We start from the raw sequence: 17,015 nt of genomic DNA, 5'->3' as shown, positions 1-17,015 counted from the left end.
AAAATTTTTGGACAAAATAAATATACAAGAATTCTGTTTGCATTATGAATTCTGGTTTTTTGCAATAATATGGAGTGTATCTTTCTGAAAAATATGGACAGAGGACTTGGTGAGAATTATTTGAAAAATGAAAGTTACAGTTACAATTTGTTGTGTATTGCTATCTTTTGCTCAAGAAAAAGAAAAATATAAAGAGAGTGCATGTTTTTAAGGACTTTTGGGTAAATAAAGCTCAAAGAATTTGAACAAAGTTCAGAAGATACATGCAGAAATTTTATTAGGGCAATAAATTATTAAGGTGAAGCTAAATTATCACATATAAATTAAAATAGTAAAAATCAAAGAAGGTATTGGAAAACTATTCCAGCAAAGATGAATACAAAGGACAGTTTGCAAATTATTCCCCTTAAACTTTCAGGAACAGATACTAGCATATTATACTCCAGAGATTATTAAAGGTTGAAAGTCTTAAATTGAGCTATCATATAACTTGGATTAAAAAACTGAAAAAAAACAGCAAAAGAATATTGCAGCTATAATTCAAAATGTTTGAATAAAGTCATATAGAGGTAAGGGAGAATCTGAAAATATGTGCCTGTGTTAGATTCCCAGCTCTCAGACTTACTCTCTGTGCGATGGTACACTATTGGAAAATCTATCAACATCATCCACCACAACAACAAAAAAAGAAGGACAAAAACCACATGATCATCTCCATAGATGCTGAAAAAAGCATTTGACAAAATTCAACATTCATTCAATGTTAAACCTCTCAACAAAATGGGTGTAGAGGGCAAGTACCTCAACATAATAAAGGCCATATATGACAATCCCACAGCCAACACCATACCGAACAGCAAAAAGATGAAAGCTTTTCCTCTGAGATCAGGAACAAGAAAAGGATGGCCACTCTCTCCGCTTTTATTCAACATAGTACTGGAGGTCTTAGCCACGGCAATCAAACAATGCAAAAAATAAAAGGCATCCAGATTGGTAAGGGAGAATTTAAACTGTCACTGTTTGTAGATGACATGATATTGTATATAAGAAATCCTAAAGAACCACCCCAAAACTACTAGAACTAATAACTGAATTCAGCAAAGTTGCAGGATACAATATTAATACACAGAAATCTATGGCATTCCTATATACTAACAATGAACTAGCAGAAAGAGAAATTAGGAAAACAATTGCATTTACAATTGCATCAAAAAGAATAAAATACCTAGGAATAAACCTAACCAAGGAGGTGAAAGACCTATACCTTGAAAACTACAAGACACTCATGAGATAAATTAAAAGAAGACACCAATAAATGGAAATATATCTCATGCTAATAGATAGGAAGAATTAATATTGTCAAAATGGCTGTCCTGCCTAAAGCCATTTAAAGATTCAATGGAATCCCTATCAAAATACCAACAGCATTATTTAGAGAACCAGAACAAATAGTTCTAAAATTCATATGGAATCACAAAGGACCCCGAACAGCCAGACCAATCCTGAGAAGGAAGAATAAAGCTGGGAGTATTAGGCTCCCCGAGTTCAAGCTCTACTACTAAGCCACAGTAATCAAAACAGTTGGGTACTGGCACAAGGACAGACCCATAGATTAATGGAACAGAATAAAGAGCCCAGATATAAACCCAAACATATGTGGCCAATTAATATATGATAAAGGAGCCATGGATACACTATGGGGAAATGACAGCCTCTTCAATAGCTGGTGTTGGCAAAACCGGATAGCTACATGTAAGAGAATGAAACTGGATCACTGTCTAACTCCATACACAATACTAAACTCTAAATGGACCAAAGATCTGAATGTAAGTCATGAAACCATAAAACTTTAGAAGAAAACATAGATAAAAATCTCTTGAATATAAACATGGGCAGCTTTTTCCTGAATGCATCTCCTTGGGCAAGGGAAACAAAAGCATAAATGAACAAATAGGACTATATCAAACTAGAAAGTTTCTGTACAGCAAAAGACACCATCAGCAGAACAAAAAGGCATCCTACAGTATGGGAGAATATATTCACAAATGACATATCTCATAATGGGTTAACATCCAAAATATATAAAGAACTCAGATGCCTCAGCATCCAAAAGGCAAATAACCCTTTAAAAAATGGGCAGAGGATGTGAACAGACAATTCTCCAATGAAGAAATTCAGATGCCAACAGGCACAAGAAAAGATGCTCCACGTCACTAATATCAGGGAAATGCAAATTAAAACCACAATAAGATATCACCTCATTCCAGTTAGGATAGCCAACATCCAAAAGACAAGGAACAACAAATTCTGGCAGGAATGTGGAGAAAGGGGAACCCTTCTACACTGTTGTTGGGAATGTAAATTAGTTCAACCCTTGTGGAAAGCAATATGGCATTTCCTCAAAAAATTAAAAATAGAAATACCATTAGACCCAGGAATTCCACTCCTAGGAATTTACCCGAAGAGAACAAGACCCCAGATTCAAAAAGATATATGCCCCCTATGTTTATCGAGGAACTATTTACAACAGCCAAGACATGGAAGCAACCTAAGTGTCCATAAGTAGATGAATGGATAAAGAAGAAATGGTACATATACACAATGGAATATTATTCAGCCATAAGAAGAAAGCAAATCCTACCATTTGCAACAATATGGATGGAGCTAGACGATATTATGCTCAGTGAATTAAGCCAGGCAGAGAAAGACAAGTACCAAATGATTTCACTCACTTGTGGAGTATAACAACAAAGCAAAACTGAAGGAAAAAAACAGCAACAGACTTACAGAATCCAAGAAGGGACCAGTGGTTACCGAAGGGAAGGGGGTTGGAAGGGTTGGTGAGGAGGGAGGGAAAAGGGGATTAAGGGGCATCATGATTAGCATACATAATGTACGGGGGTCACAGGGAAGGCAGTATAGCACAGAGAAGACAAGTAGTGACTATAGCATCTTACTATGCTGATAGACAGTGACTGCAAGGGGCTATGTGGTAGGGACTTGATAATATGGGTGAATGTAATAAGCACAATGTTTCTCATGTGAAACCTTCATAAGATTGGGTATCAATGATACCTTAATAAAGAAATGTGAACTGTGTTTTCAGATAAACATTTAAGTTTTGTTTGTTTTTATATCAATATATTTAATTTACACACACTATTATGGTATATGATATAAGGTAAAGTGTATCTTTTCATTATTTTAACCAGTAACAATAATATATTTTTTCTCACTGATGTCCAATTTTGCCTTTAATAGTTGATTATTTATTTATTTTGGCTGTTTCTGGGTTCATTACTATGTTCTTTTACTTAGGTTTATTCTAGTCCTCAAAAACTATAGCATTTATTATATTATACTATCTAATAGAGTTAAAGAATCATTTTTGCCTTTCTCATAAAATGTTTTAAACTGATCATTTTTATTTTTCTTTATAATCATTAGCATTATCTGCTTTGGTTGCATTTGTTTGGAAATTGTGACAGAATTTTAAATTTGTAAAGCAATAATTGAAATTGTCACAAAATTATTTTTCTATTTATAAACATAATATTTCACTTTATGTATTCTAGTTTTTATTTATGTCTCTTAAAAAAAGGCTTTACTTTTCTTAATGGGGGTATTAACTAATTTCCCATTCCATTTTGTGTTCCCAGATGGTTTGTGGATTTGTTCATATTAAGAGTGAGGTCATGGTCTTGTCTCTTACTTTTTCTCATGCCTCTTGGTAAATGGTAATTGGTATTGAAACATATATTGCTCTTTAATATATTTTTCTTGAGATTAGTCACTTTCTTAGACTGTTAAATCCAAGAAAGTTTTCCATTGATTCTTGTAAGTTTTCTGTTTAGACAGTATATCATCAGGGTTCAGAGAAACAGAAATACAATATCAGGATACAGGGGTTTGACCTTACACAGTTGTGGGAACTAGTTAAGCAGTCTCTGGAAGACTGCTGTCATTGGGTTTGATGCTGGAGTTTGAAATTCACTGGGCAAGTAGCTGGGAAGAAACGATTGTAAAGTGAGGATAAGCAAAACGAGCTGAGCTCCACAAATGAGCAGGGGCTTGTGAACACAGACAAAAATCCTTGTCAGGTCTCCTTGTCTCTGACATTGACAATATGGATGTCCTGTAGAATCCAGGACTCTTTGTCATCATTTCTGGCCCAGGTGTCAGACAAGGTAATGTGGTATTCAGGGGAAGGTAAAGAATTTGCAGGCCTGCTATGATTTGAATGTTTGGGTCCTCCGCAAAACTGGTATGTTGAAATTCTAATGCCCAAAATAATGGTGTTAGGGGTGTGGCCTTTGAAAGGGATTAGGTCATGATGGTAGAGTTCTCATAAATGAGATTAGTGGCCTTATAAAAGATACCTCAGAAAGCTCCCTTGCTCATTCTACCACATGATACAAGAAGTCCATGACAAGAAGAATACTCTCACTCCATCATGCTGATACCTTGATCTTGGACTTCTAGCCTTCAAAACTGTGAGAAATAAATTTCTGTTTTTTATAAACCACCTAGTCTGTGGTATTTTGTTATAGCAACCTAAAAGACTAAGACAAGTCCCAACAAGGTGAATCATCAGACAAACAGCAAGGTGTGCAGACTACAAAATAGTTGCTGCATTATTTCTGCTCTCTAAATGTCATAAATAATCTCTGTATCTGGAAACCTACAGGCCAGGGAATTCTGGAAAGTATAATTAGGCCTGGCCAAGTTGCCACATTAAAATACACAATGATAATTATATTAATGTCTTCTTTTCTATTATTTATATTTATATTTCTTCTCTTTTTCTTGTCATATGTCCTTGTCTAGAAAATATTAAAAATAATACTGGATTTTTACCCCCCTACTTAAGTTGAATCCCTACATTTCTTTTGATCCCAGCAACTATGGGTTTCATATAGATATGTTTAGACTCCAGTATTATCATCTTTTCCTCTCCTGTCAAAGAGGATGCAAAATTTTATGAAGTGTTTTTCAGCATTTATTGTGTTGATTATGTTTTATGTAATATCTTTACCTGATTATATTATTAATGATTAGTTTCACTAATGAGGTTTCCAATTTTTAATGATCCTCTTCATTTTATAATAACTGCTTTTTAAGTAATTTTTTAAGATTGAGATTAAATTATTTTCACTATTATTTTATTTTATTTTTCATAAAGTGAGAATAAGATGGATTTATAATTTTTGGTGCTATATCTTTTTCAGATTTTGATAGCAGTGTTATACTAGATTTGGCAAATGAACTGGGATGATTCATATGAAAAATAATAAACAGCATAGAAGTTATCTTTTAAATACATTTTTTCTAAGTCTAAGTTATAAAAGTGAGCTAGCATAGCATACAGAAGTTTTGTTAAAAACTCATTCTTATTTTTCCTTCCTCCTTTCCTTCTCCTCCCTTCCCCTTCCCCTTCCCCTTCCCCTTCCCCTTCCCCTTCCCCTTCCCCTTCCCCTTCCCTTTCTCTCCCTCTCTCCTTTTCTTTCTTCCTTCTCTTCTCACTTTCTCTTTTTCTTTCTTTTTGACACAAAGTTCTCTTCAGGTTTTTTTTATACATCATTTTGTAATTATTTTAGCAATTGTGCCCTCCTAATATTCCATATTCTCAAGATTTTCCAATGCATTACATAATAGAATATTCACATAATTTTTAGAACTAGGCCCTTGCAAAAAATCACAAAGGATGCCATAATGCAGGAAAGACAAGTAAAACTTTCCCACATTTTACACAAGAGCTTATCAACAGTTAAGGATGAAAGGTGTTTGCCAAAGGTTACAGAGATAATACAAATACATAGAAAATTACAACCTTGCCATCTTATTTCCCTGAGCAATCCTCATTCTACTAGACAAGGGAAAAGGTCCTGATTTGGAAGGTTTACAGACATCATCATGGCCAAAAGTATGGACTCTGAAGTCAGACTGCCTGGTTTGGAATCCTGTTTTGACACTCACTGGCTAGGGAACACTGGGTAACTTATCTCATCCATCTGTAACCTACTTTCTTCATTTGCAAAATAATTCATGTTTCTTTAGCAACTGTGAGAATTCAGTTATATTTTTACATGTAATGTGGTTATAACAGCACTTTATAGACCACAACCACTAAATAAATGATTAGATAGGTTGAAACAAACAGACTCTGGACTGACTCCATATTCCTTTGAAATTTCCCTCTAAAAAAGGTAATGAGGTTTCTATCTATAATGTGACTTTTCCAGGTCACTCTTTCTGTAGTTTCTAATGGCTTAAGAAGTCACAAGATCATTCATTGTCTCAATCAAAAATGAGTACCTTATTGCCAATCTGAAGCTCACTAACTCTCAAATTATACCAGACATAAGAAAATGGGCAATGGAATAGCTTTTAAGCAGTTATTCATAAACTAATCACTCCTGGAAGATCTTAGAGAAATTATAATATGGCTGTTAAACTAGATAATGGCCCATGCAGTCTCCACATTACATAGAAGAAAAGAATTCTAATGAATTTTAATTGTAGATATTTTCAAAAAGATTGAAGCATTTTACACACATTAAAAGAAACATGACATTTTTCATTTTTGATTATACATATGAATTTTCTAATATCTATATTCTTAATAGTGTAACTATTTCATCCAATTTAAAAATTAATAATTGCTTACTGTAGAAAATTTGGAAATTTGAGAAAAGTATTTAGAAAAAAATTAAATCATCCACAATCCCACATCCAATGATAAACATTTTTAAAGTGTTTTTCTGTGAGTGTGCAGATGTATGTGTACATATATATAAAGGCTTATAGATACATGCTGTTGATACATACACATATGTACATAATATATACATATATTTTAATTACATATGCCACTGATAACATTTTGTGTCAGGCTCTGCTCTAGGCACTGAAGACACAGTGTTAAGAAACAACATACACAATGGGTCTGTTATCTCAGAGCTTTCATTCTACTACACGAGAAAATATAACCAGATAATTTTAACAAATTTGTTTGATAGTTTTTAAGACTTGGTTTTTCACTCATGTGTGACCGTATAAACCAGTTTTTATAGTGATACTTTTAACTACTACCCAATTTTAAATCCAGCTTCTTATAACTAACTGCAAAGAAATATATATCTTTTTGGAGTAATTCATGCATATGAACACAATTAGCATTTTAAAGCTACAACTATTAAACTAAAGATGTGTTTCTGTCCAAAAGATACAGAATGTGATTGCATTACCAAAGCAGCAAAAGGAAAAATGGACACTATCTTATTGGAAACATGTTGGATCATTTAAATTTGAAGTATATTGAAATGTATTCAGCTATTGCACAATTAAATGCATTTAGGGATGATTTAGTTACTGAGATATTTGCAAATATGTGCACAGTTCTGCAATTTTCTGTATCTCTAATGGGGTTTTGTGGAGGAGGCAAAGTTAAGTTGGCACAGTCCAGATGTTTAATTATAATTTTTAAAATCCCAAACCAATATATAGTAAGCCTTTTGTCCCTTAAGATAGCTTTATCTAAATCCAATATTAGATGAGAGAGAGCATTTCAACATATATTTTCTACCAGTATCTCTGTGAAAGAACCAAGTTTAGTAACACAATTAGATGCTTGTTGTGAGAAATTATGTGCTCTAAACGTGAAGGCATAGAGTGGTTTGTCAAAGTTCTCTTCTGGCTGCACATCAAAGTCCCGGAGCACTCACCTTTACTGTGTTTTGTATCTCAAAATTTTAAAGACAAAATTTCTCACCTTCTCCTGCTGCCTCCCACCCCTTTAAACAATCGTTTTTTTAGTCCAAATGATTTCCTGTACTATTGTCTCTTGAGTCACCCCTTTCATTAAAATTTCCACCACAAACTCATGCGATCAACCCACTTCCAAACCTTCCCAGTCACCATTTCTCCCCTTTTCAAGTCAATTTTCACTAAACCTCCTGAAAGGAAACTTTCAGCATGTGCTGGAACAAAACAAACCAAACAGCCCATATTTTGTTTTTAGGTAATTTTAACTCCTCTTGCAGGCACCTAATGTTATTAATTTAAAAGAGATTCTTTAAATAAATAAAAAAATCTAAGAGTGGCAGGCTTTAGGTATTTTCTTCCTTCATGAATATGGAAGAAGGAATAATTAGAATGTATTCTCAATTGGCTGCAGAAAGAAAGCGGAATGTTTTGAGACAAAATCTTAGGCTTCTGGATGGATGAGAACCAAAGCTGTGAACCACAGTAGGGACTTTCCAGCAGAGGGTCTTGGCCTCATTTGAGCTGCCTTGGGGTCTACAAAGCAGAGAACTTGAGTAACAGGGGCTTGGAGTACTTGGGGATGGAATGGGAAAAGTCTAGAGTAGGAATCTCGGAAGTTTCTCCCAGCCTCCAAGGATCATGAGCAAATGCCACATAAGCCTTGCCTGACAGGCTCAGGCGGGCAAGTTGAATTACAGGGTTGCCTTGCCCCTGACTCAGAAGGGTCAGCAAAAAATATCTTAAGAAACTTTCCCCTAAAGGAACCGGGTTCTCCCTAGCAGCTGGAGCCTGCAGGCCCAAGAATTGGGAAAACAGAGATGATAACTTAAAGTTTATTATGAGCACAACTTAAGTATTTAATTTCAACTCAGAATTTCAAATCTTTTAAAAGCTGACATTTAGAATCACAGACATAATGACATCCTATGAGGTTTGAGTACCTTAAAAGTCATCTCTTTTAGATTTGACTGTTTGAAGGAAGATGTTATAATATAAAATATGATCTGCAGTTTTGAGTAGAGAAAATATTTTTAATCAGCGATTTGAAGGAACTTCAGTTTTTAAGTTAAAGTGCTAGGATTGCAAATATTAAAAGTGAGAGATAAAAACAGGTTTGAAAAGCTAATTTATAATATAACATGAAAAAGGCACAATAAAATTATTAACAAACATAATATGACATGTCAGGTTTTATATCTAGAAAGTTTGCTTTGCCTGACCACACCATACACATTCAATATTATTTTCATTATTCCTTAGTTGCTAACACATAGTAGTTGTGCAACAAGAAAAAAGCTGACTAAGTGAATGAACCTGAACGCTCCTTTGGTATCACCTTAATCTGGCCACTGTTCTCCTCACAAGCTTTGAACTTTTCCAACTTTGTGCCTTTGCTCAAGTCATTCCTTCTATCGGTCTACAATGCTAACACTATATCCTACCTATTTTATCAGCCTTCAGTGGCCACTCTGACTTTTCTCTGGACTATTGTGCCTTATATTGCTCATTTTTATTTCTCTAACTCAGTTGTCTTCTAACCCAACAACCTTTAGCTCATTCTCCACATTGTAACTGAAATATTTTGTTCCTCAAAATATAAGCATAAGATTACAATTAGCATGTATAATGTGGGGGGGGAGGCATGGGGAGGGCTGTGCAACACAGAGAAGACAAGTAGTGATTCTATAGCATCTTACTATGCTGATGGACAGTGACTGTAATGGGGTTTGTGGGGGGGACTTGATGAAGGGGGGAGCCTAGTAAACATAATGTTCTTCATGTAATTGTAGATTAATGATACCAAAATAATTTAAAAAAAAAAATATATATATAAGCATAAGACCTCTTGTTTAACCTTGTTCTGCCTAATTTTCCTTATTTGTAAAGTAAGGATGATAATAATACTGAATTCCTACATAGGTAAACAGTAATATTACAAGTGAATTGATTAGAACAGTAAGCATTTTGTCAATTTTGTCTCCTTTGTGCATGCGCGCGCGCACACACACACACACACACACACACACACACACACACACACACACACTAAAACATGAAGCATCTATCTTTTTTTCTCTTTTGTTCTGTCTCTCCCCTCCATGTGCAGATTTCTGCCATCTGTGGATGCCGCTGTGAAGTAGCATGAAGAACCCATATCACTCAAATGCTCATTATTGGAAAAGTGACTTTCACTCCAAAGGTGCTGCCTACCCATGACCCTACTGGTGGGCTATCAGTGCAGAGCTGGGTTCTCTACAAGGGGCGGATGCCCTTCACCCCTGTACAGTTCTATCTCTGCCACTTCAGTGCTGAAGCATCTGACTATGGTCAGAGCTCTGAGTCCAAAGGACATGAGAGTCATTTTTTTACCCCTATCATCCCTCTCTTGACTTCTTTCCTCACCTCCCCATAACATTTATATCTCCTACCAAAATTATGAAATGAAACCTCTTATGTATATTTATGAATTGTAAAGAAACACTGCTGTGGATATTTCTATATGAGCCTGTGTGCAAGGCAGTGAGGAATATATTCATAAGCAGCCTCTCAGCTTTACCTCATTCAACAGAAATACATGATTTCCTTACCTCTTACTTTAGACATTCAGTACTTACACCTTTCATTACTCCAACTATCATAAGTTCTTACTTTGGAAGGTCATGTATGTATTTCCCGAAGCAAAGATGTTAATACACAAAAGCCTGCTGTAAGTCATTGTTCATGAGTCTCTCTCATTTCTGCACATCTTTATCAGCTTTTGTTCCGTATGTTTTTTACAAGGATTTTTGCACAGCACATAACCAGGAAGACAGAGATAGTGTCTCCTCCCAGGTAGAAAGCAGATTTAGTTCCTTATCAAGATATTAAAGATAATGCCTCCCTTCAGAGTAAAGATTGGACAGGTTTCCTTGTAGCTCATTAGAGAACATTAGGGTTTGCCAAGCTGAGGTTCCCCACTGTACAAGCCCACTGAGTATTCCACCTGGACCACTCTACATTGCCATGGCACTGGGGGAGCAAACATGAAACTCCCATTGCTTGGATAATAAAGTTCTTAATCTTTGTCACAGGAGTCTTGTGACTTCTGCCAGCATTCATGAGACTGTGACCAGCTAATCTGTTAGCTTGCAAGTAGTGTAAAATCTCAGACCCTTCCTAGCTTTTGACAAAGATTCAACAATCCATAGTAGATTGACTTAAAATATATACAGGATACAGAGCACTAGTTTAAAAAACATTGAATGCTTAAATTTGCATTATGCATATAGTATTTTAGTTTTCACATAGATATATGTAGGCTTCTTTTTCTGAAACCCAATAGTTTAACATTTCTATGGGCAGATACATTCAGTTACAGTATCTGACTTCATTCCAGGACGTTAAAGCGCATTTTGTACTTGAGTTCTACCCATTGACAACTCAGGAAAATGAGATTACATGTAATTACCTCTATAGCTTAGTCTTTCTTCTCCTACTGGTGGGTAAATACAGTGTATATCCAACAACTATTGCAAAATTTAATGTGATGAGGGACAAAGGGGTTGACTCATTATAAATTATTATGCTAATAAAAGATGAATCATGTGCAATACACATGCTTAAATAAATGTAAACTATGGCCTATGGACTATACCCAAAGAAATGGAAACTTCCATGAATATATGTCAAAAGCATCACGTTTATCAGATAAAGTTGTCCAAGCAATGACTGCTGTTTGATATGTGAATGAGGTGATGGCAAAAATCTGCACATGGAGGGGAGAGAATAATTTTTTTTAAAGTTCAATGCAAAAAAGCAAAACTTTAATTAATCAAAACAATTCACTATAAAAGAGATGTATATATTCTTAAAACAGGAACATCTGTAGTGATTGGATTCCAAACTAATATTATGCTTTTCTTTCCTTCAAAGGGGTTTTTGGAAAGCGAGTACAAATCACTCAAAAAATTACCAATATGATGGACATAATTTGTATGTATTGGTGGCTGATTATGTGTTTTTTTCTCTCCTAGTCACCTAAATGCTGATTTAATTATTGGAATTTATGTTTTGGTCAGTAAATATGACATGCATGAAGTAGATCCTCATATATGGATCAACTATAGATAGAAATAATGATGATATGGTGAGTGTTCACATTGTCAATAACTGTATGACTATGCTAGATATACTTTCTTCCACAGAGAAACACAAATCTACTCATCAAAAACCTTTAGTCTATGCCTTCTGAGCATGGCCTGCTGAGAGGTGTATAGTTTTTAACTCATTCCTCCTTACTTACACCTTGCTTCTAAGCTTGTGACCACTGGTCTTTATGACCCACCTGCTTTGACCAATCTTGAAACCATTATCAAGGTGGTCTGTTAGGCTGAATTGAAAGTACATGACATTTCAAAAAAGAACATGAACATACCATGTTGTTTCTTTTTTTGTTGTTGTTGGACATTTTTTTGCTTTAGAGAAAGAAAATAATCTCAACATGATCCAAAGAGAAAAGGACACAGGTGTTTCTCTGAGAGATGTTGTTTTGTTAGTTGCACACGTGTGGCTCATGTTTAGGGTTTCAGCAGTCAGCCTTGCCTTTGTATAGACACCCGCTACCCTACCTGCAGTGAAGGTGCAGCCATATGTGATCTCTGTTCATTTCAGTCAAGTGCACTCCATGCCACCAAGAGTCAGATCAGTTTGTTGCCCAGAGGTACCTGCTACTAAAATTTCAACTGGATTTTTTTCAGGCCTTTTTGCCTAAAAGCAAACAGTTAAGTTGAAGTTTGAAAGAAATTAAAAGCAATATGATCAGGAAAGCTCTGGAACTGAAATCAACTGATGGAGAGATAGGATGTTGATGAATTAAAGATTAGCAAAATTTTTCAAAATGTTGATATGGAAGGTGACACTGGTGACTCACTAGTCTTCTTTCTAATCTTGGGCCTCAGAAGTCATGGTGGACATTGAAATGCTGCTCCTGTGTGGGATGCCTGGCTGCTGTATAGCAATCCTACCCATCCTGCAAGCAGCGGCTGCAGTCTCTGAGACTGGAAGGGAGTACAGAGAAGAATGAAATAGAAACCTCTTACCTCACCTTCCATAACTGCTCCTGGAACTTCACCCCTATTGTTCAGATGCCTGTGTTGCCTCTGCTCCTTGTTGCCCAGAACTGTTTCATCATCCTTCCAATCCATACCCTGAGTGCTCAAGTTGAGATTTCTAAGAGGTGTAATTGGCATTTTATGCAGATATTTGAGGGTGTGTGTGGGTAAAATTGTAACATTTCCAGAATCTCTTGCCTGGCCTTAGTGTATCTCCATATCAATAGGTGTTTCCAAGGGGTGGAGAGAAGTAGTCCATCTCCATATCAATAGGTAATTACCAGGGGGAGCAAGGGCATATCTGGACCAGCGAGGCTGGGTGGGGGCCCTTTCTTCTGCATCCGGTTCGCAAGAGACACAGGTGAACAGGTGGATGAGCAGAAGTGGATGACTGCTTGTAAGCAAGAAACGAGTTTCTCCCACTTTATTTCTCCCTTTGACTGATTTCGGTTTCCAAAGTATTTTGCCCCAGGATTTCCTCCCCTGCACGGGAGTTACAGGGTGGAAAGAGAATAAACTAGCCATAATAATGGTCAAACAGTCTAGTATCTGAGAACCAATCTGTATGTCTCATGTGGGAGTCTAGTTTAGGGTCTAGTGAGTGACGGGGTTTGCTCAGGAATTTTTGTGAAGGGCCTCAAAGCCACTAGGAAGAGATTTTACTCAAATTTATAGTCAATGGGAATCCAGCAAAAAATATGAAATTGGAAGAGAGAAATGTTTGGGGCTGGGGAAGGAGATTTAATGGAGGTGAGGAAAAGATGTTACAGGCCTAATGATTAGGATAAAGAGGCTAATCACTGCAACTGAAAGAAGGTGAGGATGGAAGAAGGATGGAGTCAAGAAACATAGGGGAAAGGAAGTCCAAAGGACCAGGTTATTGGCTGTATTTGGGTCTGTGGAGAGACAGGGCCCCTCTTTCCTTGCTCCTAAAATGAAGGTCAGTTGAGTCTTTCTAGTGTTTCCCACTGGACATGTAATGAGGGAGATCACATTACCTCCCCACATTCCAATAAAAAGCATCTTAAGGGTGGAAGTCTGATATCCAGCATGCATACTTTTGTTATTTTTTCCCTGCCACAGATATTTAATTTTTATTTTCTAAAATCTTAGTAATTCAGATAACGTACAATGGAAACTTTGGGGATGTCTTTGGCAGATTTTTAAATATTATAGTAATGTTAAACAAACATAATTACATACTTCCCTTTTTAAGATTTGATATTTATAAATGGACTTTCATATCTTTGCAAGCAGGGATTGTGGTTTACTCTTGTCTATATCCCTAATGCATAGAACAATGCCTGGCAAATAAACAATAGGTCTTCAATACACATATATCTGGTTTCATTTTCTATAGAAAGCAGCAGTGCCCACTAGCTACAATTCTGCATTGGCTGTGAAGCTCTCTAAAAATGTCATATTGGATTTTTCCTTCAACTCAACAGATACAGCAATTTAGCAAGTGATAAAAATGAACTTAGTCTTAGCAGTTATTTGATGATGACCTTGTTTGTTCTGATGAAGACTCTCAGCTCACATTTTAATGTGACATGCAAGGCATAATTTGGAGTTCAAAATTGTTTATCAACTTTATAAAGAAATGTGTGCAATGAATTTGAAGCATGGGAGTGTGTAATCTGTAGGAAGTGAGAATATTTTCACTTAAAAACAATTGGAACACTGAAATAGTGCTCAAAATTTCAACAAATGGCAGGGAATTTCAGTCGATGTGACAAATAAGCCAGTTTAAGAGCAAAGAAGGTAGTGAAAATGATAAAGACCTCTGGGGATTTTAATCTTGTTCGTCAAGAAAAGTATGACAGCTGTTTTTTCTAAATCTAGAGGAGATAATCAGTGGCTGTAGTAAATAGAAAATGGATTAAATGTGAGAGTGTTATAGTCTGAGCAACCACAACTAGGAATGCCAAAGCATAACTGCAATGACGTGATGAGAGGTAATCCCTCCCAGTAGTGTTTCAAATGAGCAAGCCTTCTGCATGTCATACTTGTTAACCTCTAGAGCCTCTAATAACAGGGGCCTCATGGAGAATTGGATCCAAGCTTTGTTACAGTACACAGTATCTCCACAGACTCCTTGTACATCTGCTATAAGTTCCATCTATGTTCTTGTCATTGCTTCCACTACAATAGAATTAAAGCTCCTTTTAACTCTTGAAAATGAGACCAACTCTGCTACCTGGTACATACGCTGCTTCTTTGAGTTGCTATTCTCTGTAGACGGGGGATTATGTATTTTCCAGGCGTGAACTAAAGTTCCCAGAGGTGGTCATAACAATGTCTAAAATAACGGAAGACAATAACCAAAATCTTTCCAGAGTATAGTCCTTGTGTAACTACTTTAATAAGTAGTTGTCTTTTTAATGAAGGAACTCTCAAAATACTTCCAATCTTCTGAAACTTCCCAGAAATTTAGAAAACAGGGAATACATTTTATTTCATCTCAAATTTTCTAAACATCTTATGTCCATCATTTCTTTGTCTTTCACTTAAGTTGTAGCAATTCTGTGGTATATAATGTATGCATAACTGTGTATCTATGATTCTGTTTATTGATAGTGACTCACTTTCCTCTAATGTCATTACAGTTATGCAATGAATTCTTTCAGTATATAATGTTAGTCATCAAAAGCATACTAAATACAAATTAAATATTTTCTACCCTACTGCTGAAATACAAGAAATATCAATTGAAAGGACCTCAAAGAATGAGGAAAAGATTTCCAAATATCTCCCAGGCCTGATGTTATTTCATCCTTCTAGATTTGGCATAAATATATCTGCCTGAAAGAGCACAGAGACAAGAAAACTTTCTGTAGCAGCCACTATAGTACTGATGCAGTAGAAGATAGCTAGATGTCTGAAAGCCCTTGAATTTATATTCATATACTTGTTAGCTGTGTGGAAAATAATAATGGTAACTATGACAATGTAGTTAATATATATTCCCTATTTCAAACATGGACTTGTGATAATAGAGACAGAAAGAGTGAAATGGATCAATTATATGTCAACCTGGATCCAAAGAAGTAAGAAGTCTGATTTGAGTTAGTAACCCATTAACCATCATGGGATAAGGAAGTGGTTGCTTCACTGAAATTCAGGGACACACTCAACTAACAAAACCTGGACCATGAGCGGGAGGCAAGGACAGACAGATTCCTCATACCCTTTCCTGTCTTAATGATAAGTTTGTGTAGGGAAACTGATAGTTCACATCTGGACCACACTATAGTTAGAACCATATGTTATCAGGAAGCTGTTGAAAACTTTTCCTAGGGCTAATTGCTTTTATAAACGGTACAGTTGATTATATGGTGTTCCTTTACTTTTCATTCATTATTTTCTGACCTTTATAAAGGCTTCAAATGAATGAACCTTTTTAAACAGAGGTAACTGAAATCAAAGTAACATTAATAACCAAAGTGCTGATTCTAAGTCACCAGTAATCCCGCTGTGGCACTAACTGTCCCCGGTGTTAGCTGAGTTACCTGGCTTGCAGATGTAGCCAATATTTCTCTGCCTACCTTCTAGGTTGGGACGGTGCTGTCACCAGGTTTGAGCCAAACGTATGAAATGATGTGTGTAACTTTTGGGCCTCATCCTTACAAGGAAGCAGTATGACCTTCAGTTTTACTCTTTCTCCTCATGGACTGGGATCCTAGCAAGCCAGATTCCTCCATGTGAAAAATGAAGGAACTTGGCCTTTTAGTTGCAGATATGTAAATTCTAAATAAATATTTTGTCTTGTTAAAGGTACAGTTACTTGACCTCTGCTGAAACAGAGTTGATATCTTGTGCCAACTTAGAGGATGTGTCTGAAGAAAACAAATGGAAGAGAAGGGAAGAAGGATGGTCTTCAGGAAGCAACTCTTAGAGTCCCATGAACAGACAGATACCTTATGATGCCTACACACACATGGGAAGCTCATGTTTTATGATGGCAAAGAGATATGTAAAATCATGCCAAAACTTCCACTGAGAATAAATATTAATTACAGACAGGAGGTCTCATCTCTTTGGATGAACATAAAATGGCCGTGGAGAGAGGACTAATTCTAGAGAAAACCTAGGGTAATAAAAATTGTACAACTTCAAATGCTAAGTAATATCCTGTGGAGGGCAATAGATTCAGTAGAA

The sequence above is a fragment of the Manis pentadactyla genome, chromosome 2 (genome assembly GCF_030020395.1).
Source record: "Manis pentadactyla isolate mManPen7 chromosome 2, mManPen7.hap1, whole genome shotgun sequence".
NCBI classification, from domain to species: Eukaryota; Metazoa; Chordata; class Mammalia; order Pholidota; family Manidae; genus Manis; species Manis pentadactyla.
The sequence above is the reverse complement of the archived record's forward strand: the minus strand, read 5'-3'. Positions refer to the sequence as shown.